General features: G+C 44.5%; 1 protein-coding gene across 2 annotated transcripts in view; it reads right to left on the bottom strand.

Moving 5' to 3' along the window:
• The window catches only part of LOC146820952 (enoyl-[acyl-carrier-protein] reductase, mitochondrial-like), a 686,021-nt gene that overhangs the window by 602,022 nt on the left and 61,225 nt on the right, over window positions 1-22,774 (bottom strand). The window contains exon 2 of one of the 2 annotated variants that reach the window (XM_085611825.1): window positions 14,459-14,505. The exons of the other annotated variant lie outside the window; for it this stretch is intronic. The gene's annotated coding sequence lies outside the window, so the exon portion shown is untranslated. The remainder of the gene's footprint in view (window positions 1-14,458; window positions 14,506-22,774) is intronic. 2 annotated transcript variants of the gene reach the window in all.

Consider the following 22,774-nt stretch of genomic DNA (forward strand, 5'->3'; position numbering starts at 1 on the left):
ACTCTCCACGCATTAGTGTTTGTGCCCAAAGCCAATGTTCCAGAGCCACTGTTTCCATGTCAGTATTGGCATGCCTCTTTCAGTGTCCTCTGTGGGTGTGTCCTAATATCAGGCTTGATGTGCACACTTCAGTATCTGAGTGACAGTGTCCATTTGCAAGTGGCCCTGTGTCAGTGTCCCTTTGTTAGTGTTCTAGTGTGCCCCTTCCTCACTTAGCCATGTTCATGCCATAATGTCACCATTGGGGCTACTGTGGCAATGCGCCTGTAACATTGTTGGTTAATCTTTGTTGGTGCTACTGTGGCATTCTCGGTGCCCCTTTGTTAGTTTACTGGTGCCAGCAGTGGCTTTCCTGTTTCAGTATAATAGCTCTAGTCTAGTGTGTTACATGATGTCACTGCTTATACAGCTTTGAAGCATTAAGTGGCTGAAAAAGTCGTCAGGGCCAAGATGAGGGGAGGAGGGATCTGCCAATCTAAAAATGGATCAAGGATAAAGTGTTTTAGGAAGGATAACTTTGAGAAAAGGGGTAAAAAAAAATTTTTTAGAGAGAGAGAGACTCACTTCCAGAAAGGTAGAGTTGACAAGTAAATAAATACTAATGCATACACAGAGTGGCTCAAGCAGCATGACAATCCTCCCCATCATGTTAATTTTTCTGGATGACCGTGCAGGAGCAGTGTCCCCGGTGTTTGAAAAGCAAAGACGTGGTTTGAAATGTGTTTTGCAATGCACCAGGTGTGTTTACGTTTAGATTAACAAATGAAGAAGTGAACAAGTCTTAACGTGAGCTCCGATTTCTGACAGTTGTATTGTGGAAGTCAAGCCTTGAAATTGGGGTGTTAGACCCTGCCAGCCCCTCCCCACAGCCCCAACGGTGTTTGTATCATATTTAAACAGTCTGTAAAGCCTGAAACACTTGAGATCCATTCCCCATAATTCTTTGGTTAGAGTTGCTCTCTGAACCCGCGACTTAAGAATTTTCTTTATGTGAAAAATGTAGGCATAGTGTAGGGCAGGGCGTCTGCTAGACAGTGTCCTGAGAAGACTGTGCAGCTCTGGTGCTTCTTGGCAAAGGGTCACAGGATGAAGTGGTTTATTGCTTCAGAGACAGGAAACTGCTGCGGGTTCCTGAACCATCTGTATGCGCATGTTCCAAGGAACCTGTGGGTTTCAATACTGAACTTAACTGTCACATGCCACCACCAGTCCATGTGGGCTTCGCATGTTGCACACAGGGTGACTGATTGCCTAACATAATTGCACTAATTCCTACTTTGTATTGTTTTGGGTAATGGATGACGGAAAAAAACGTTTTTTACATGAGTTGTTTCACATGTAACATTATTTGAGATTGTGGAAGATAACATGCTATGCAGTTTCGCAAATTAAAGCAATAATCAATCATCAAAAATTAAGAATTTCTCTAAATGTAAACATATAAATAATTTTTTTTTGCCTATTAATCTTTGAAGTGTCAGTACCTGATTGAAAATGAATAAATCCACAAATTCCTCAAAGAAATGGTAAATCCGGAGGCACGTCAACTTGTGGAATTTCATCCACCATGTAATTCTTAAGATGAAGGAAATTCCATCCCTGGATTCGACACTGGTTTAGAATGTAATGCAGAAATTGGAGGAGTTTCCATTAGCAGTCAACTTTAAATCAGGTTGTTTCTTTTTGTTCCAGGTGTTATGGCCGAAGGCGCACACCTAAGGGTTTCAATCAATGAATCAATCAAGAAAGCTTTATTCGACTGTTATGAATTTACAATCATAAAAGCACAGAAATGTTTATGTATATGTTATGGCCGAAGGCGCACACCTAAGGGTTTCCTAAGGAGAAGACAGTGGACATCTTATATACTCCACTTAGGCCAGGTAGTAATCCAAACTAAGCCCAGGCAATAAGCCAACTACCTCAAAATATGCCGTTTGTATTTGGAACGAACTGTGCCATCACAAAATACTTGCAGCTCTAAATATAATGATCGCGCAAAACAGTCCCAATGTGACATCCAGTATGTAAACTGGCCCATGACGGACTGTTCAAAAATGCACTGAACCGACGCAAAGTCATTGATTTGCATAGAATATATTTGTAAAAAACAATGATGCAAACATTCAATTTATGAATTACCAATGACAAAGCACAATATAAACTATGGGGCATATTTATAAAAAAAATCACGGAGAGCTAAAGTCACCTTGCTGCGCTGCATGATGGAGAAAGGGCAGGAATGCGCCGTATTTAACAATATACAGTGCATTCCCGTCTTTTCCTTGCGCTGGCGAACTATGTGCTGCCCATGTTGCAAGTGTGCCTGCATTGCATGCAGGATTGTTTTTGTGCAGGAAAAGACACCTTCTTGTACAGAAACAATCCCCTGAGGCATTTTACTCACAAAGAAAGAGGAAGCAACGTGGAGAAATAAAGATATTTCTCCTCGTTACAACTCACCTGGGAAGGTGTACCATGTTTGTGCATTCCCAGGTCATACATCTGGGAATGCATCAAAATCCATGGGTGTTGTGTGGGACACGCGCGCGCCATGCCCATGGAACATCTCATTCGGACAGAGTAACTCAACACAGTGATTTGTGCTGCATTGCGCTATTTAATTGATCGGATTGTTTTTCCTTAGGCCGATTTTAGTAAAATGTGCGTAAAGTGTAGGGAAAGGGGCAGAGTTTCCGTGTTCTCGTAATATATAGGAGGAACGTCAAGCTCAGACAAATGCCCTATGGTTTTTAAAACATTTTCCTGAAATGCTGTACTCAGCTCTCAGTCTTCCTTCACTGTGTCATATGATGTTGGAATATTTGTACTAACAAATGAAAGGCAGTTGCAAAAATGTAAGAACTGATGTTTCACACTATTTTGAGGTTGACAATATTATCATGGTGTTATTAACTGCTATTCTTAAATCAACGTCTACCTGTCTCTTTCTGGTCATGCAAAATAGTAGGTCAATGTAATGGGTATGATATTAATGACATGTAATATAACACATGCATTATAGTGAGGGAAAACCTGTAGAAAAAAGTGTCTACTTGCAAATAAGTGCTGTTATGTTCATTACAATTACAAAAGCCTTGTTCACAACTTGGTACTGACCCATCAAAAATAAAACGTGTTGGAACTGACCACTACTTCTAGAGCAGGCATGCTGAGACGCTCTGGTACCATTCCTTGAAAAATGAAGGTACTGTCCCAGTAAAAGTCTGGCAGCCCTGCTGCGAATAAGTGGAACTGTGAATTCCATGCACAGAAGGGTGTTTATTATGTGCAGGTACTATTCATTGACTATATAGCAGCTGTATTAAGAAGGGCTGTTATAGTCTTTGATTTGTGTAGCAACCTGTTGACAAGCACCAGTACTGTTAATAGATTAATAGGAATGACGAGGAGTGTTGGAAATTAAACATTGAACCTTTGCCAGCCTGAATGAGGAATGCCAATAGCAATGCAGCAACGGAATTATGTTTGATCAAAATATTATCACAATGGTGATGGTCGCTAGCCCAAATGGGGAATTTGCAGTGGTGCCCATATGAAACTGACAGTGTCCAAATCCACTGCTTCCAAAAATTCAGGTAATTGGCAATTGGACCATGAATTTGAATCAATGTAACACAGTTGTACCAATTTTGAACTTAACCCCTTTGCTGCTAGGCCTACCCCCCAACTGCTCCCCCCTCCTAGTGCTAAGCCTTTTTTTTGGGCTATTTGGGGTATTTCACACCTCTGCCCCTGCAACTTTTTGTCCAAATAAGGTATCCATGCCAAATTTGCGCCCCTTTCTTCCAACATTTAGAGAATTGTAAAGGTACCCAAGGTTTGTGGATTCCTCTGGAAGGAACAGAGAAATTGGCCATAATACAGCTAATTCTTTTTCCTTTTTTTTAAATGGGAAAATAGTGCTGCAGAAGAAAGAGTCTTTATTTGCCCCTGCAAAAGTTATCAACAAAGGGCTTGCAGTGCTAAAATCACCATCTACACAGCTTTTAGGAACAGGCAGACTTTTTCAGAAAACCAAAATGTTTTGGCATTTTACTAGGACATCGCCTATTTTGTGTGCTTTCAGCTTCGTTCCAGTTGGTGCTAGTTATGGGTGTGAAAGCAATAATGGATCCCGAAAAACTATACATTTCTGAAAATACACAACATTTAGAATTCAGCAAGGGGTCATTTGTGTAGATCTTTCAAGCTTTTTTTTATAGAAGCTAACAATTGAAATAAAAAAATATTGAAACTGAGTTAAAAAAAAAAAACAGCCATTTGTGCCAACGTTTTCACTTGTAACTTCTTCTAAGTATGGCAGATTTTTTAAAGCAATATACCGTTATGTCTGCTGGACACTTTTGGTTGCGTTGATATATAGGACTTGTAGGGTCACCAAGAACTCGAGGTACCCAAACCCAATAACTATGCTGCATCTTGCAATGGTTTTTCATTGTGCACTGGGTATATAGCAATTAATTTGGTAAAATATAAAGAGTAAAAAATAGGTACCAAGGAAACCTATATATTTAAAAATATGACAACAAATAACCACTGGTTCTAAACATGGTTTAGAACCAGTGGTTATTTGCACATCGCCGAAATTGTGGGTACCCATATAAGCATGTGAATTAGAGGACATTTTTCAAAATTACTTCTTTTTTACACAGTAGAAAGGTAGAAATGAATAGAAAACCAACTGACAATAACATTTGTTCAAGAAAAACAATAAAGGGTCTAAGGGGATTTATAGACACAACGGATTAGATCCCCCTAATCAAGAATTGCCAAAACATTAATGATAATCCTTGGTCTGTACAAGTAACTGTTAATCTTTGCAAGTTTTAAGCACATAAAAGAAAGAACAGGTACCAAAATTGCAATCTCAAAAGAAAAAAGAAGAAAGATAAAGATAGGAACCTAAATAGGATTCTTGGTTTCCCATCATTTCACCAACGTGACCAGTGTCATCATTTGGGTATTACCAAACTCCTCATCAAATCTCCTCCATTTGTAATCCAACTAATCTTATCTCAATGCTACCTGTCAGGAGGCAACGACGGTCAGGTAAGACGAAAACCGATATCTCTTCCCAAAAACTTTTTTCACGAGTGCAGTCCATATCAGATTACAGATAAGTTTAAGGCTTAAGAGACACAATTACTTTTTCATAAAGGCATGTAGCATTGAGATAAGATAAGTTGGTAGACATAACTAACTACTAAGTTTTTTCCGCTAAGCAATATCATTTGACTTAGATGCGACATGGGTGATTTTATATTTTCAAACAGGGAGATAACGTGAATACGTATTTTTAAACAGGGAGATAACGTGAACACGTATTTCTATGTATTTGGTAACGTTGATGCACTCTTAGCGGAGGCTTTCTAGCTATGAGTTCTATTATGATTATTTTTCGTGCCATTAATACTTACAAAGTGGACAGGAGTTCATCAGCGAGCATTAAGCCATCTGTCCTTAGCCTTTAGAGAGGTGAATTTTGTAACACACTATCCAATATTGATACACTTGACAAGATATTTCTTACTTACAAGTGAAAAAGGTGATATAAAACACCAAGATAAAACATTTTTCATTGAATTTCATTTTTTTTATGTGTACCTTTATAGACGCATTACAGAGCGGGGCCTCTTTGACAAGACCTGGAGCCGGGTGAGGTGAGGTCTATTCCTCATTTTTACAGGTGAGCACACTATATTTTTTCAAATTACACCGCTCCAAAATCAAAATCAAAAATTAATAGTAAGAATTGCATGTTAAGACACAGACATGACTTCTATCATATTTTGCATTCTCATTTTCTTTTACATGTTCACAACATCTTGTAAATTCTGGAGATCAGAGAAAGACAACTTTATCCCATCTGTATGTATTGAATATATTTTGTATATATACTCAACTGAATCATTGCAGTAGCAAAGAATGTATCACAACAAGGTCCTGAAGAAAGCCTGGGAGAAGTATCCCGTAGGCTGAAACATGTCGACCCAACACTAGCAGTGACTGGTTGAACTGCTTTTGCTTATTATATATATTTTTATACAGGATAGCAATTGAGAAAACAGACACAGACTTTGACTTCTTTTGCTGATCCTATTTTATTCACATTATTGTATGCACTGCATTATTTTTGTTTGAAAATCACTTTCAAATGCTTATTGTTATACTGTTTTTGACCTAGTCTTAAGGTCTTTCTTCTTTCTCTCTGCAAAGAATCTAATGAGAGGATACAACTCATTTAAATACTCCACCAATGATTACAAAAGGAGGTGATTTGATGAAGAGTTTGGTAATACCCAAATGATGACACTGGTCACGTTGGTGAAATGATGGGAAACCAAGAATCCTATTTAGGTTCCTATGTTTATCTTTCTTCTTTTTTCTTTTGAGATTGCAATTTTGGTACCTGTTCTTTCTTTTATGTGCTTAAAACTTGCAAAGATTAACAGTTACTTGTACAGACCACAGATTATCATTAATGTTTTGGCAATAACATTTGTTCTACAGTTCTGTATTCCCCCAAGTCTCCTGATAAAAATGATACCTCACTTGTGTGGGTAGGCCCGGTGCCCGTGACAGGAAACGTCCCAAAATGCAACATTGACACATCATATTTTTCCACTAGAAACTGACCCTTTTTTCGCAATGCCTAGCTGTGGATTCTGGACCCTAGTTCAGCCAGCACCTAGGGAAACCTCGTAAACCTGTACCATTTTGCAAACTAGATACACAGGGGATGCCAGGATGGGTGACTTGTGTGGCCCTAATTAGGTTTTTACCCTAAATCCCATGCAAACCACTAACTGTGTGAAAAAAAACATTTTCATCGCATTTCTGTGATGAAAGGTTCTGGCATCTACGTGGAGCAACAAACTTTCACCAAACCAGCATTCCCCCAAGTGTCCCGATAAAAATGCTACCTCACTTGTGTGAGTAGGCCTAGTGCCCATGACAGGAAATGGCCAAAATGTACTGTGGAGACTTCAAAATGATAGATTACAAAAAGACCTTGTTTTGCAAAGGATTCACCTGCATTTTTGATACCGGTCTCGGCGGCCATACAGGGAAACCTACTAATCGCAGACATTTCTGAAAACTCAACACCAGGGTAGGTCCAGGGAGGTGTGACTTGCGTGGATCCCCCAACATTTTCCTACTCAGAATTCCCTTCAAGCCTAAAATTTAGCTGACAAAAATCACATTTTTCTCATATTTCTGGGTGGAAAAGTTGTGGGATCACCGGGCTGACAAACATTTCCTACCACCAAGAGTTCCCCCTGGTTTTACCCAATAAAAATGTTGCCTCTCTTGTGTGGGTGAGCCAAGTGCCCGCGACAGGCAGGGGCCTAAAATGAATTGTTGGGACACTAAATTATCTAACACAAAACTATCTAGTGCAAGGGGGGGCGCATGCATTTTTGGTCCCGGGATCGGCGGCCATCTAGGGAAACCTACCAAACCCACACATTTCTGAAAACTAGACACCCAGGGCAGTACAGGGATGTGTGGCTTGCGTGGATCCCCCAATGTTTTCCTACCCACATTACCCTGCAAACCTCAAATGTAGGTAAAAACAAAATCACATTTTCCTTACATTTCTGTGTGGGATTACTGCATTGGCACACATGTCCTACCATCTAGCATTCCCCTTGGTCTCCCAATAAAAATGATACCTCACTTGTTTGGTTGTCTAATGCAGAATTGCCTAAAAACACATTTAAAACAAAATATTGCGCCTAGAGTTTGCTGTGCTATCCCCTCAATCCCTATGTTTTTGGCCCTTCCCAGTCACAGGTCCTTGTCCACCCCCTCAAGTGAGGTATCTTTTACTCTGGAGACTTGGGGGAATGCTAAGTAGTAGGACATTTGTGCCGGTGTGGTAATCCCAGCCAGAAATGTGAGGAAAATGTGATTTTCTTAGCTAAATTTGAGGTTTGCAGGGGATCATGGGTAGGAAAACATTGGGGGATCCATGCAAGCCATACCTCCCTGGACTCTCCTGGGAGTCTAGTTTTCAGAAATGTGTGGGTATGGTAGGTTTTCCAAGATGGCCACCGAGCCTGGGGCCAGAAACGCAGGTGACCCCCTTGCAAAACCAGGCCATTTTGTGATAGATAATTTTGATGTCTCTACAATACGTTGTGGGCCCTTCCCTGCTGTGGGGACTTGGCCCACCCATATAATTGATGTACCATTTTTACCAGGAGAACTGAGGGATCGCTGGATAGTAGGAAATGTGTGTCAGTCTGGTGATCCCACAACTCTCCCTCACAGAAATGTGAGAACATTTTTATTTTTTCAGCTAAATTTGAAGTTTGTAGTGGATTTTGGGTAGGAAAACGTTGGGGGATCCACTTGATTTGTCAGGGTGTCTTGTTTTCATGAATGTCTGGGTTTAATAGTTTCCCTAGATGCCCACCGAGCCCGGGACCAAAAGCGCAGGTGATTCCCTCGCTAAAGCAAGTCTTTTTTTAATTGATAATTTTGAAAACTCCACAGTATATTTTAGGCCATTTGCTGTTGCGGGCACTAGGTCGAACTACACAAGTGAGGTACCATTTTAATTGGGAGACTTAAGGGACTGCTGTGTGGGTAGACGTTTGTGGCTACCCACAGATTCTAAAGCTTTCAATCACAAAATGTGAGAAAAATGTTTCCTTTTAACAAAATTTGAGGTTTGCAAGGGATTCTGGGTAACAGAACCTGTTAAGAGCCACACAAGTCACCCCATTCTGGCTTCCCCTGGGTGTTCAAGTTATTACTCAGACGACTTCAGTGGGTTGAGGGATTTATTGGAGATCGCAGCGTAACAACCAGTCTCTCTAAAGGGGCCCAGAGATAACTGCCTGTCCTAGAATCCCAAAGATTCTCGGGTTCCATGACAGAGCAGCATTACAGACTTACATCACCAGACTTTTTCAAATAAAGACAATTCAAAGAAGGAAACAGTAAGAAACACATAAACAGTGCAAACCTAGAAGCAATAAAATGCATTACATTGAGAAACATGTTAACAGCGCCAGCACAAACAAACTCGATGCACAATACTCTTTCCTTCCCCTTAAACAAAAAAAAACTAATCACAAATAAAATCTTGCCACATGCTCAGTGTGAATTTAGTGCGAACACTCCTCAAAGTTCCATGTAAATCTCTCTCATCAACTTGTTTTGATGGTTGACTAAAATTGTTTTGTTCTTTGACATCCTTATAAGCACTAGGATCAAGTGCTAGGTGAGAAACATTCCACCAATTGCCATCAGAAAGTTTGGCAGCATTCTTCCTGAGTTCAGAGATTTGTAAGGAATCTTTGAATTTGGAAATACCTTTCCCCGCTAGACAGGGATTCTTTTTTTTTTTATTAATCTTTTTATTAACATTGCTCATAGTACCATAAATTACAGGACAGTAGTCATACAGAATGTGATGAAATAGTGATATACAATACAATACATAGTAAGAAAGTTAAGGGCACAAGCGGGGCATCCAAATGTTGAGTTTAGGTCCCTGACTCTCCCACCAACATCCTGTATTTCCGCCAAGGCCCCCAGACTTTCTTCCATTCCTTAGTACAACCTCTACTCTTATCAATAGTTTCCTCGGCTCTCTGGCACCAATCTAGGTTGCGCATCCATTGGTCCCACTGCGAAGGCGCCTACAACCCTCAACCACTGGCTATGTTCCTTTTCGCCACACTGGCTGCCAATGCCAGCCAGATCTCATTATATCTAGACCAATCAGTATCATCCTTGATCATTAGCAACAGCCACCTGGGCTCCAGCGGGAGCGGTGAACCCACAACAGCTGACATCATGTCCGCGGCCTTGGTCCAGAAGGGCACTCCCATAATATGTGGTAGAAGGTGCCTTCCCCCTGACATCCCCGTGCACATAGGGCCAACGGACTTCTTCCCCAAGTATATAGGTGGGTACGGGGGTAGTATACACGGTGCAAAATTGTAAGCTGTACTAACCTGAACCTAGAACGAATTGCTATCTCGTGCGGGCTCTGTAGTGTGTCCTGCCAGTCATCATCTTCCAGGGCACCTATGTCTCTCACCCACATTGCCCGCAGTGCCACCAAGGGATCAGGCATATTATTTATGAGTTTGTGGTATATGGTGGAAGTGGGTTTCTCCAGTATAGGGTCATGGAGCAGTCTATCCTCCATGGGACAATACTCCGGGATTGATGTGCCGCCCCGTATGTGTGAGTGCAGGGCATGAGATAGGCCTATGTAGTGGTAGTTTTGTGAGTCGTGAAGGTCATATTCCTTTTTGAGGTAGGCAAAGGATCGGGGGCATCCCCTTTCCAGACGTCTCCTAGATACTCAATGCCTATGAGTTTCCATCCCCTGAAACCGGTCAATCGAGTCACCTCTGTAAGCTGATCTCCAAGCCACAAAGGGGTTCTACCCGTCAGGGAGCCCGACCACCCCGGGAACTTATTTGCCTCTCTCCAGCACTGAACAACCACCCCTGTGTGTGTAGGCCAGTCCCTTCGTGGCTTCCGGGCATAGAGCAGTGGCTCACAGTTTCCCCCGGGCATGACCCTCCGGTCAAATCTGTAGGCCGGCTCCGACCTATCCGCGTATACCCAATCATTAACCGCCTGTAATTGTGAAGCCCAATAATACAATTTGATGTCCGGAAGGGCCAGCCCCCCATCATACACCCCTCTCGTCAGCTTGTGTAACCCTATCCTTGGGTTGCCACCATCCCAAAGCAATGTTCGTAGCGCCTGTGATATTCATGTGAATGCCCCCAGGTTGAACCGGATACAGTGTATTTTGAAGTATATAGAGGAGTCGTGGTAGTGCTAGCATCTTAAACATAGCGGCTCGACCCAATATCGTTGGCATATAAGGAGATACGCTCTTCCCACTCATTGGTCAGCACCAAGCCCCAGAATGACATGTCCCTCCTGATCCACTGAGCCAATGGCTCTAGGGCCAAGGCAAACAGGAGGGGGGACAGAGGGCACCCCTGTCTGGTACCCCTCCATAAAGGGAAGACTCTGGACACAGCCTTGTTGACTCTCACCCTCGCCACCGGCTGCTCGTATAAAAGTCGCACCCAGCTGCAGAAAGTCTGGCCGAAGCCCAGTCTCTGGAGTACCATAAACAGGTATGGCCATTCGATACTATCGAATGCCATTGAGACGTCCAGCGCCATCAATGCTGTCTGGGTGTTCCCCACATCCTCTGTCATATAAAGATGCCGTAGGTTATGACGGGTGCTCCTGCATGGCATAAACCCTGATTGGTCAACGTGCACAAGATCTAGTAAAACCGACCACAGTCTATCAGCCAAGGCCTTGGCCAAGACCTTGGCCTCACATTAATAAGCAAAATTGGCCGGTATGAAGAGCTTTGATCTGCCGTCTTCCCTGCTTTGTGAATTACGACAATCGTGGCATCCCGTTGGTCAGGCGGGAGTCTTCCTACCTCTCGCACCTCCGAATACATCTGAAGGAGGGGGTCAATAATGACATTTGCCTGCCGCTTATATATTTCTACTGGGAGCTCATTTGGTCCCTGCGCCTTCCCGGATTTAAGGGAGTTAAGGGCTTCCCCTATTTCCTCCCCGGTGAAATCTGCCTCAAGGCGGTCTCTTTGGTCCTGGGACAACGGGAGCAATGCTGTAGGAAGTAAGCGCAATCGTGTTCAGTCCTGGTGCAGACCGGGGTGTAAACCCCTTCGAAGTATGATGCGAAGGCTTCCGCTATACCCGTACTATTGGAGGCTAGTGAGCCTGTCCCGTCGCGTACCTCGGCTACCCATGATCGCTCCCTATCCCGACGCTCGAGCCACGCTAGTAACTTCAGAGCCTTATCTCCCATGTCATAAATTCGATGTTGCGTGGCAAGGGAGTAGGCATGCGCCTCGCACTCTGCCAATGCGCGGAGCTCCCTCTGTTTAAAAGCCAAAGTGTGACGGAGATCTATCGAAGACGCAATGTTGGCGTCCCGTTCGAGCCTCTCTATGTCGCTTTCCAACTGGCTGACCTGCAGGGACTCCTCTTTCTTTTGGGCACCAATCAGAGCCTGGGCCTGACCTCTCAGAACTGTCATAACGTGATATGTTGTACTAACTACATATCGCGCGCCCGCAATCCACTGCTGTATATTACATCATTCATGACATGGTCAGTGACATCACTGATGACATCTCAAATGACATCACTGATGACATCACTGATGACATCATCCAGTGAATGTGGTTTGGTTCGTTATTTAAATATGTATTATATATATAGAGAGAAATTTGCATTGAAGAATGAGTGGATATATAAATAGTTATAGTGAGGCGCGGAGAAAATGGATCATCCCCATTTGCAGGAACTTGGGTTTTACTAGGTGTCATGAAGCCTTTAGAATCCTCAAGAGTGAAATGGCTGCCCATATTGTGTTTGCTGTGGCCAAATTTCTGGGGGCTTTCTGGCATACAAGGAGATGGTACCTGAAAACGCTCACCTGATTCAATTTGTACTGGTTTAAACTGTATATGACTGTTGTAACGAGCGGCCATATAGATGTCCTGGTGTTCTAAATGTTTTAAATATTTTAAACCACTTTTTAACTAATTCTATGCATGTTTTTAAATATTTTTATAATAGTATAATTCAATGCATCTTTTATGGAGATATTCTCCGAAATAAAGTTTAATTGACTTGATATATAAATATAAATATCTGGATGGAGGATTTAGTAGCAGTGTGATTAACTGTTTACTTGACTAATTTATAGTGTCTCACTAAATATATTGGATAGTGACTAAACTGTGTGAATATCTGCATCACTTTGTCAGTTGTTGTGTAAACTGCTGCTCCAGTTGGTTACTAGCTCCGTGAAAGTCTATATTAGTTATTGATTAGTTAACTGAGTATTTGTATGGGATAGTGAATGTGTGTGTGGTTCGGTGGGGAGGTGTGACAGCCCAAAGATGTGTGAATAGTTGATTCAGTATGTATATGAAGTTCAAACTACATGTTATAATAGTTGTTTGGGTGAGTGAATATCTTTATGGGTGTGGTCATGAGCAAATATATGTCTCAATGGTACATATACAACAAACTAGAAAAATAAAAGCCAGTGTGTGTGTCAGTTGTATATAAATCAGTATACATAAGACTCAGTGATTGTATGAGTGACTGTATGGATAACTGTATACTTGTAATAGTGATTTTCTAACACACTAAGTATGAGTTACTATCTATATGAATAGATGAAGTGGTGTTTGTATAAGTGTGTAGCTAAGTAAAAGTAAGTATGATCCATTGTTTGCATAAGTCAGTAGGATGACTTCATAAGTGATTAGGATGTGTGCTGGTGTGTAATGTCGAAATAGGTGTATAAGTATATCTGATAGTGTTCCATTGATCATTGACAGCATGTATGAGTGAATCTTTAGGTAAGTGATTAGATGTGAGTATAGATCTAGGAATCCCTGAGTGGGTGTTTAGAAACTTGTACTGGTGTGTCAATGGTCGCAAATATGGCACTCTGTATTTTACAGTGAGTGATGAAAGGTTATACTAGTGTATGATGAGGTGTGGATGATGTCATCAGTGATGTAATCAGTGATGTCATTTGAGATGTCATCAGTGATGTCACTGACCATGTCATGAATGATGTAATATGTGACATCATCAGCAGTGGATTGCGGGCGCGCGAGATTACAACTAACTATATCGGAGGAATTTTAATGGTTTTGTTCGAGCGAAATGTCCAGCAAACTATAACACCCCTAAAACCCATGGTTTTTTCAGAGAATTTCTAAGGTTTTTTAAATGCTAATTCCCAACTATATCAGGCCTGAAACCTATGGTTTTTTCAGTCAATTTCAAAGGTTTTTTAAATGCTAATTCCTAACTATATCAGGCCTGAAACCTGTGGATTTTTTCAGTGAATTTCAAAGGTTTTGTAAATGACAATTTTTAATGTATTAATTGTTATACTGATTTTTTTTATACTGATCTACTAAATTTTTTTAACTATTTATTTTTAGATATTTTATTTTTTTCATTACATTATAATTACATTATACATTACAACACAAAATATACTTTCTCAGAATGAATTACTTTAGTTTAAATACTTTGCAAATAGGCAATAGACTTTTAAGTACAGTAGTTACAGTTGTTGCAATTGGCAACACAATTTCAAACACAATGCAACACTGAGCTCAATGTGAATTTCTAGTCAAATGCAATTAGTTACTTTATGGATTACTTTTCTAACCACAGGACTGGATCCTAGATTCAGTCCTTGGACATCTCCTGTAAACAGTTGAGTAAAAGCATTTTGGTTACAGTGGTGATTTTTAAGGAATATTATTGTATTTTAAAAGTTGACACAAATTGTTTCACATAGAATCACCAATGGTATCCTATGGCAGAAAATTCACTTAGCAGGTAAGTAGTGTTATTGTTACCTTTTCTTACTCAGTGGTGGATCCTGGATCCAACAGTGGCGAATCTCCTGTAAACAGTTGAAAGAATGTGTTGAAGTCATACAGACAATTTTTTAGGAATATTTTTAGTTTGTGAAAATAGACACTTAGAAACTTTTCTGGTGAAAACCATACAATGGATTCCTATGGAAGGAAATACAAGTTACTGGTAAGTACGCTTAGAATTACTTTTACAGGGTCAGTGCTGGGCTAAAAGATGCAGCACTGGGTTCTCTCCTGATAACAGGTGAGTAAATCGGAATTCGTAGTGCGGCTGATTTTAGAGGAATATTTGCACAATGGTGAAGGAAGGGGGCGGGGCCTGAGGTGATATGTGTGCAAACACGCCCTGTGGCGCGTTTTAAGTTGGGGAATTAATTCCTCCTCAACCCTGAGGTCGTCTGGGACCAACTAGTCCACCAGGTACCTCCAGTATGCGCCAGGGAGCTGGGTTGCAGAGAGGTGTTCAGAGGCCACGCCCCTTTTTACAACACTCTGCAACGCAGCTCCGTAGTGCTTACTGAAGGTACCTGGTGGGCTAGTTGGCCCCCAGGGGACCTCAGGATTGAAAAGGAATTAATTCCCCAACTTAAAATGCGCCACAGAGCGTGTTTGCACAATTATCACCTCAAGCCCCGCCCCCCTACCTTCACCATTGTGCAAACGCACCCTGTGGCGCATTTTAAGTGGGAGGGGTTAAGTCCCTTTGAATCCCGAGGGTCCCTGGGGTCCAACTAGCCCACCGGGTACCTCCAGTAAGCGCCACAAGGCTGCGTTGCAGAGAGGTGTAAAATGGACATGGCCTGGAGCACCTCTCTGCAACGCAGCCCTGTGGCACTTACTGGAGGTACCTGGTGGGCTAGTTGGCCCCCAGGGACCTCCAGTATTGAAGGGGAATGAATGCCCCAATTTAAAATGCACCAGAGGGCACGTGTGCAGAGTGTGCTTGTGAGGGGGCGGGTCCTAGGGACGATCGCGTCTTTTTTTTTTTCTTCTTTTTTTGAAAAGGGGGCTGTGTGGCCCCCCTTCCTTTTACTTTTTTGTGCCTCACCCCCAAATTAAAATGTAAAAAAAAATTGTGGGAAGGGGGCTGTGTGGCCCCCCTCCCGTGGCCAATTCCGGGCCCTGGGGACCCCATCCACCGGGGCATGGCCAACTTTTTAAATCTTTTTATGGAGGGGGGCTGCATAGCCCCCCTGCTCTGGCCACTTAAGGCCCCGGGGACCTGGCTCTCATTGGGGACCGTGGGGGGTCCCCAATCTCCCTAAGTTCCCGCCGGCTCCCCGCCTCCTGCGGGAGCCGGAATTGCTTTTCCACATGGGGAGCAGCTGACATGCTGCTCCCCATGTGGAAAAGCAATCTGCTTTGCTTCATTGAAGAGAGAACAGGTTTCCCTGCTCTCGCTTCAATGAAGCAAAGCAGTTTGCAATGCCAGGGTGGGAGCCGAGAGGCTTCCGCCCTGCCATTGCAAACAGCAGTGTCCCGGGGGTGGGCACCCCGGGACACTGCAGGAGCCGGCCCTGGGGGGTGGTGGTCCCCAGGGCCTGTACAAGGCTCCAGGAGGGGAGCTGCATGGCCCTCCTCCCACATTTTAAAGTTGCCCTGGGGGTGGCGGTCCCCGGGGCTGGGGTGGCCTGAGAGCCCCCCACCCATGTTAAAGTTGCCCCGGGGGTGGCGGTCCCCGGGGCTGCGGGGGGCATTAGCCCCCACCTATTTTATGTTAGTGCCCCGGGGGTGGTGGTCCCCGGGGCAGTGTGGGGGGGATTGGGACCCCCCACACTTTTTTAAAATGCTCCCGGGATTTGGCCCCCCCGGGGGCCAATTAACAAAGAAGCGCGGGAGCCCGCTTAATTTTTTGTTTTTTTCGGCCGAAATTCACGCTGGGTGCGCGAATCTCGCCGATTGTTTTTTAAAACAAATGCTTTTTTGGGCCCTGGGGGTCCTTGTGGGAACCCCTGAGCAGGCCTAGGGGGGGCAGGGTGTTTCTACCCTACCCCCTTTTCGCATTTTACGCGTTTGTTTCTTAGGTTTCTTGTGCCTTGGTTCTACCGAGGCACAAGATGGCTGCCCACACTTCCTGATTTGGAATGTTGACAGCCAATTAGAATACAGCTCGTGCACAGCAGGGTGCGCGCTGGGTGCGCATAGGGTGCGCAGATCCTACGAGGCCATAGATATATATGTACTTTTAATTGTCATTTTCTCAGGAACTACTGAACGGATTTACCCCATTTAAGCAAAAGGCACGAGTCTGAACTAAGGACTACCTCTTTGCCAAATTTGGTGTAATTCCGTTCAGCATGGGAAATTGCATAGGGAAAATGAGTTTTGGGACCCTCCTTTTTTCTCGGCCCCCACTTGATCAATCACCGTTAAACTTTCAGGATAGGAGCAGACTGGAGCTGGCCAAATGTTTTGAAATTTTCACGAAGATTCGTTAATTGGCGCCAAAGTTAGGACTGACCTAAGTTGTACCTGAAGCCCCCCACACTTACAGAAAGAGGACTTCTGCAGCAGCCATCTTGATATGGGCATAGCTCTAACTCAGGCATGGGCATATGATTAACAGCTCGCGCATTTGTTCTTTCGCTGCTCCTTTAAGATGGGGCTTCTCGGCATGATAGCACATTCCCTAAGTTAACCCGGATGGTAGGGCAAAGCTACTGATCTATCCCACCACGCAAACCGACCGCTTGGGTTGTTGCCTCATCACTTTCCTCAGCATGGCAGAGCCCCACCTGACTTCCACGGGTGACAATTACTACACTATTACCTATCCTCCCAAGCTCTCCAAATCTGCCTCCAAAACCCTTAAGCACTCTATTCTGAAAAATCATCCCGAAATGCTGATATCTGACCATCGTCTCTGCGCTAACCAGGGCACTGTCATCAACGGCCTCATCTTCCATTCTAGAAAAACGTCCCTCTGGTGTAATGCCTTCTCAAGCCTCCTCAAAGTACAAGAAACCAGGGTCATCCCACACGGAAAAAAACTCACAATCACTCCTTCTGCAAATCTGCGTGCAGACCTTACCATCTCCTTATACAACAGCGGCACCATCCTGATTCAAGGGCCTCCCAAAAATCTCATCAAATTTGCAGACCTCTTCCCCCTCCTTAAAATACATATTCACAACCCAGCTCAGTCCCCACTCCAGCCACTCCTCCCTGCACCCACTCCGCCTAGTATACCCTGCATCTTACCATCCACTCCTGACTTGGGGGTACCTGGCCCTGCCAGTGGCCCTACCTTGGGGGGTCCCGGCCCTGCCTCCCTGTCACCCATGCCTGCCATCCACTATGCCCCATTACCTCCACATCCTGACCTCCCAGGAAACCCCTCGCCATCGAGCACCGAAGCTCCCCCTAGGATCTCCCCTTCTCGGCTACCCAGCCACTCCATCTCACCTCCAGCATTCACCAGAAGCGTCCCCAAACCCTTAACCTCCTGCCACCGGCCCCCTGTAACCCCTGCTAGGTATTGCAATACCGAGCTGGAAACACCTCATTCGGCCCAGAACCCTGGTAGATTTAACCCCTCCGCCAGGCTGCTTTCTCGCTCTGGCGAAATCACTCCCACCCGCCTGGCCCCTTGCCCACAAGACCCCTCTTCACATAGGGACACGGACCATCCTAACCCCCCTCACTCTATCACAATAGCACACCAGCTTCCAGCCCTCAGCCCACCTAAACCCGCCTCGAGTCTACCGGAGCATACCGTCAGAACGGTCCAGTGTCTCCCTATAGCTCACCTACCACCAGTCCTCAACCCGCCTGATCTCACCGCTAGGTCACCTGAACATACCATCAAAACTGCGCCCCGGCAACAGGCCGCAGGCCTTCCAGAACTCACCTCTCTTTATATGATATTGATATTCTCCACCGCAGATCCTCGGAATTAACACTGAGCATCCACAAATCGATTCTGGACCTAAAGCACCTCCTTCACATCACTGAACTCACCTTCTCCAAACTATGGCTCTCTCAGACTGAAACTCACATCCCCGTCACGAAGCCCCTCCTTCACCCTCTACCTCTATCCCAAAGACACCTATGCCCTCGCAAGCAACCCTGCCTCCTCTCTGAAGAGGAAATTCTTGCTCTCCTCTACACCTATAAACCCTCCCCGGGCATGATCAATCCCTCAGAACTCACGGAGGAAGAAGTAGCTGACCTCCTACGTAGCTACGACTCTGCCTTCATAGCCCCATGCCCATTAGACCCAGAGGGTGAACACCCTATCTGCACGGTTGTAACCAACCCTAACAGAGTTGCTACCCGCCGCGTCCGAGGGGTGGTAAATAGCAACCTAGCCATAGTTCCCACCTCTGCCGCTACGGTCGACACCCACTCCTACCCCTCCCTAGCCGGCCTCCTAATAAACTGCCGATCAGCTGTAAAGCATGCATCCGATGTCGCAGACCTCATCATGAAACACAAATCGGATCTTGCAATCCTGACTGAATCATGGCTCAAGGATTCCTCATCACCCTACCTTGACCTCTTGGTCCCACCCAACTATTGCATTGTAAGGTTGGACAGACACTCAAAGAAAAAGGGGGGCGGCATTGCCTGTATCTACCGCTCCAGCCTCCTTGTGACAGAACTGCCGGTGGACCCCACGGACTCTTGTGAATACCTCGCACTCGCCATCTCCAACAACACCTCGCAGCTGTGCAAATTGCACATTTTTTACCACCCCCCTGGCAAAAATGACTGCTTTACGGACCTCCTCATGGAAATACTCACTACTAAGGTGTCCCCAAGCTCTAATGACATTTTTCTTGGTGACTTTAACTTGCATTGGAACGACCCTAAAAATCCTCAGGTCAATGCGATCAGAGACCTCTTAGCCGATCTAGCCCTTACCCAAGCTTGCACCCTCCCCACTCACGCGAAAGGTGCCACCCTCGACTGGATCATTGCTAAGAAATCAGCGGTCAAACTTATCTCCATTGATCCTTGTGATTGGTCTGACCACCACGCCATCACCTTCCTCCTGCCCAACACTCGCAAACCATGGGCCCCCCAACCTGCGATTCCCAAACGATGGGTCAGAGACACCAAGAACCTTGACCACGAGAAACTGGCAGCCCGTTGTGAATCTGACCTCCCCCCCCTCCACAGTGCACAACGGTCTCAAACCTGGCGGACCACTACTCCTCCACCATATCCGACATTCTCGATGACCTGGCACCGCTAAAACTAAAAAGAACACAGATCAAAGACAGAAACCCCTGGTTCAGTGGATCCCTCAACAAGGAGAGGAGATCCCTGCGACAGTCTGAACGAATCTGGAAAAAACACCCATCTGCGGCACATCTAAATCTCCTTAGCCAGGCCAGAAATGCCTACAACAAGAAAATACTCAACACAAAAAAAGAATTCTTCAGAACTGAACTGGAAAATGCGAAAAATAGGCCCCGCAAGCTGTTCAACCTGGTCAAACACCAATCCAACAAACTAGTGAAAACTGCCAAAGAAATACCGAAACCCTTAATATCAAGTGAGGAATTCTCTTCCTTCTTCTGTGAAAAAATCTCGGCCCTAAGAAATGAGCTTAAATCTGCAACCCTCCACCAAAATCAAAATCATCCAGCTCCACCTTCTTCTTCTGTGTTGTCCACCCAAACCTCACCCAAAAACCTAGCACACTGGTCCAATTTTAATCTATATGACGTTCAATCTGTCTCTAAAATTCTTGCCTCCCTTAAACCGAACAATCATTTTAACGATCCTCTCCCCTCTAACTGCCTAGCTGCCGCCTCGAAGGCCATCATCCCTTCCTGGACCTCAATAATCAACGCCTCCCTCCTACAGGGCTCAATTCCTGACTCGCTCAAGGCGGGTCAAGTTGTCCCCATCCTAAAAAAACCTACGCTGGACCCTGCCTCCGCCGAGAACTATAGACCCATTTCCAACATCCCACTCCTTGCCAAAGTTCTGGAAAAATGTGTGCAACAGCAGCTAAGCCATCACATCAACAACTTTCACCTGCTCGATGACTTTCAATCAGGCTTCAGACCGGGACACAGCACAGAAACCACCCTCCTCCACATTGTTGATGACGCTCTCCAAGCCCTAGATCTAGGCAAAACCTGTCTCCTAATCCTTCTAGACCTCTCTTCCGCCTTTGATACGGTGAACCACGAAATTCTCCTTGAACGCCTCAAATCCAGGATGGGGCTGGAGGGCACCGTCCTTGAATGGTTTAGATCCTTCCTCCAAAACCGATCACAAAGAGTCCTTATCAATGGCGATCTATCCGCCCCATCTCCAGTTTCCGTGGGAGTCCCCCAAGGATCAACCCTATCCCCTACCCTCTTCAACCTTTATCTCGAACCTCTCACCGAGGTTCTGCGTGCCGCCAACATCTCATACCTTATGTACGCCGACGATACACAGGTCTACATTAAAATCTCTTCCCCCCAGGACATTCTCTCCCTAAACATGGCACTGAAGCTAACAGTTCATTGGCTCACTGCCAACCAACTTAAACTCAACGCCAACAAAACCGAATTCCTTCTGATCTCCCCACCCAAACCTAACCCAGACATCCAGGAATGGATCAAGACAATCACGGCACTAAACTGCCCGCCTACCATTGTTGACTCTGCAAAATCCCTGGGAATAACCCTTGACGGCAGCTTGAATATGCACAGCCATATAAACGCGATGGCCAAAACGGCTAGATTCCACCTGAGCTACCTAAGAAACCTAAAACCCTTCCTCGAGAGGTCCGACCTTAAAATGGCTACCCAGGCCCTTGTCATCTCCAGGTTTGAATATGGATGCTCTACTCTCGCAGGGCTACCCAAGAACTCTCTGGCCCCACTGAAAGCCTGCCTCAACTCCGCTGCCAGACTCATAACGGGCTCAAAAAAATTTGACCACATCTCTCCCCACCTCAAAGCTCTGAACTGGCTGCCCCTGGAGGCCAGAATACAATTTAAACTGGCCTGCATAACTCACAAAGCTCTATACGCGAACTCACCGGCATTTCTTGCACAAAAACTCGTGATATCCGGACAGGCCAGAAATTCCCGATCTGCCAAAAACCTGCTGTTGCAGCCAGCAAAATTCCGGAAGAAAAAAACCTACAATCGAGCCTTCTCTGGAGCCGCTCCAAGAATCTGGAACTCTATCCCACCCGCCGTTAGAAGACTCCCGTCCTTGGCACACTTTAAGAGGGAGACCAAAACTTTCTTAATGGGAAAATACCTCATCTAGTGAACCCCTTACTTTCAGACTTGCCGCGTGTGCCCTATAACTGCCCGCTCAAACTTTTTATCCCATTTGTAGCGTCAACTGCAGCTAGGATGCACCTCGTGGATTGGAAACTTTGTTTTGTATTGTTACTCTGCATACTTTAATTTTTCTCCCTCAGGTAGCTTGAACTTGAAATTGAATCTCCCCCTGTATCCCTTTCTCTCCCAGTGTGATCCCTCCCGTCCCTACGTCTTACTCCCCCCTCAATCCTGTAAAGCGCTCTGATACCCTCACGGGTCTGGTTCGTGCTATATAAAACTGTAAAAATAAATAAATAAATAAATAAATGGAATGTTGCGTATTTCCTATGGGAAATAGGTCCTAACTATATCTACCTACTGGCGACCGCCAGTAGGTTATATATATATATATATATATGTATATGTATATATATATATATATGACCTACTGGCAGTAGCCAGTAGGTACTTATAGTTAGGACATATTATCCCTAGGAAATCCACAACATTCTATCTAGAATAACTTTGGCGCCGGTTGACAAATGTTCGTGAAATTTTCAAAACTCGTGGCCCGCTCTGGTCTGCTCCTATCCTGAAAGTCTTGCGGTGATTCGTCAAGCGTGGGCTGAGAAAAATGGGGGGTCCCAAAACATGTTTTCCCCATACAATTTTCCATAGGGCACTTTAGTCGCAGCTACAGACCGAACTGCTGAATGGAATTACACCAAATTTGGCAGAAAGGTAGACCTTGGTTCAGAGTCGTGCTTTTTGCTTAAATGGTGTAAATCCGTTCAGTAGTTCCTGAGAAAATCAAAAGTAAAATCACATATATAGCTGGGCGGAGCCTAACCACACATCTCATCGTGAGATCTGATTGGCTGTCAGCACTTCATCCAAGAAGTGTTGGCAACCATCTAGGGACCAATATACATGATAGCACCTCATTAAAAAGCATTGTAGTTAACAGAAGGCTTTAAGACTTTAGTTACATTATCAATCATTTGTTGATGGTACCATACTCATTTTAGGAATTGTGGTATGTTCTAAGGTGATTTTACCATGTGAAAAA

Source organism: Triturus cristatus, chromosome 6 (assembly GCF_964204655.1).
Source record: "Triturus cristatus chromosome 6, aTriCri1.1, whole genome shotgun sequence".
Lineage (NCBI taxonomy): Eukaryota > Metazoa > Chordata > Amphibia > Caudata > Salamandridae > Triturus > Triturus cristatus.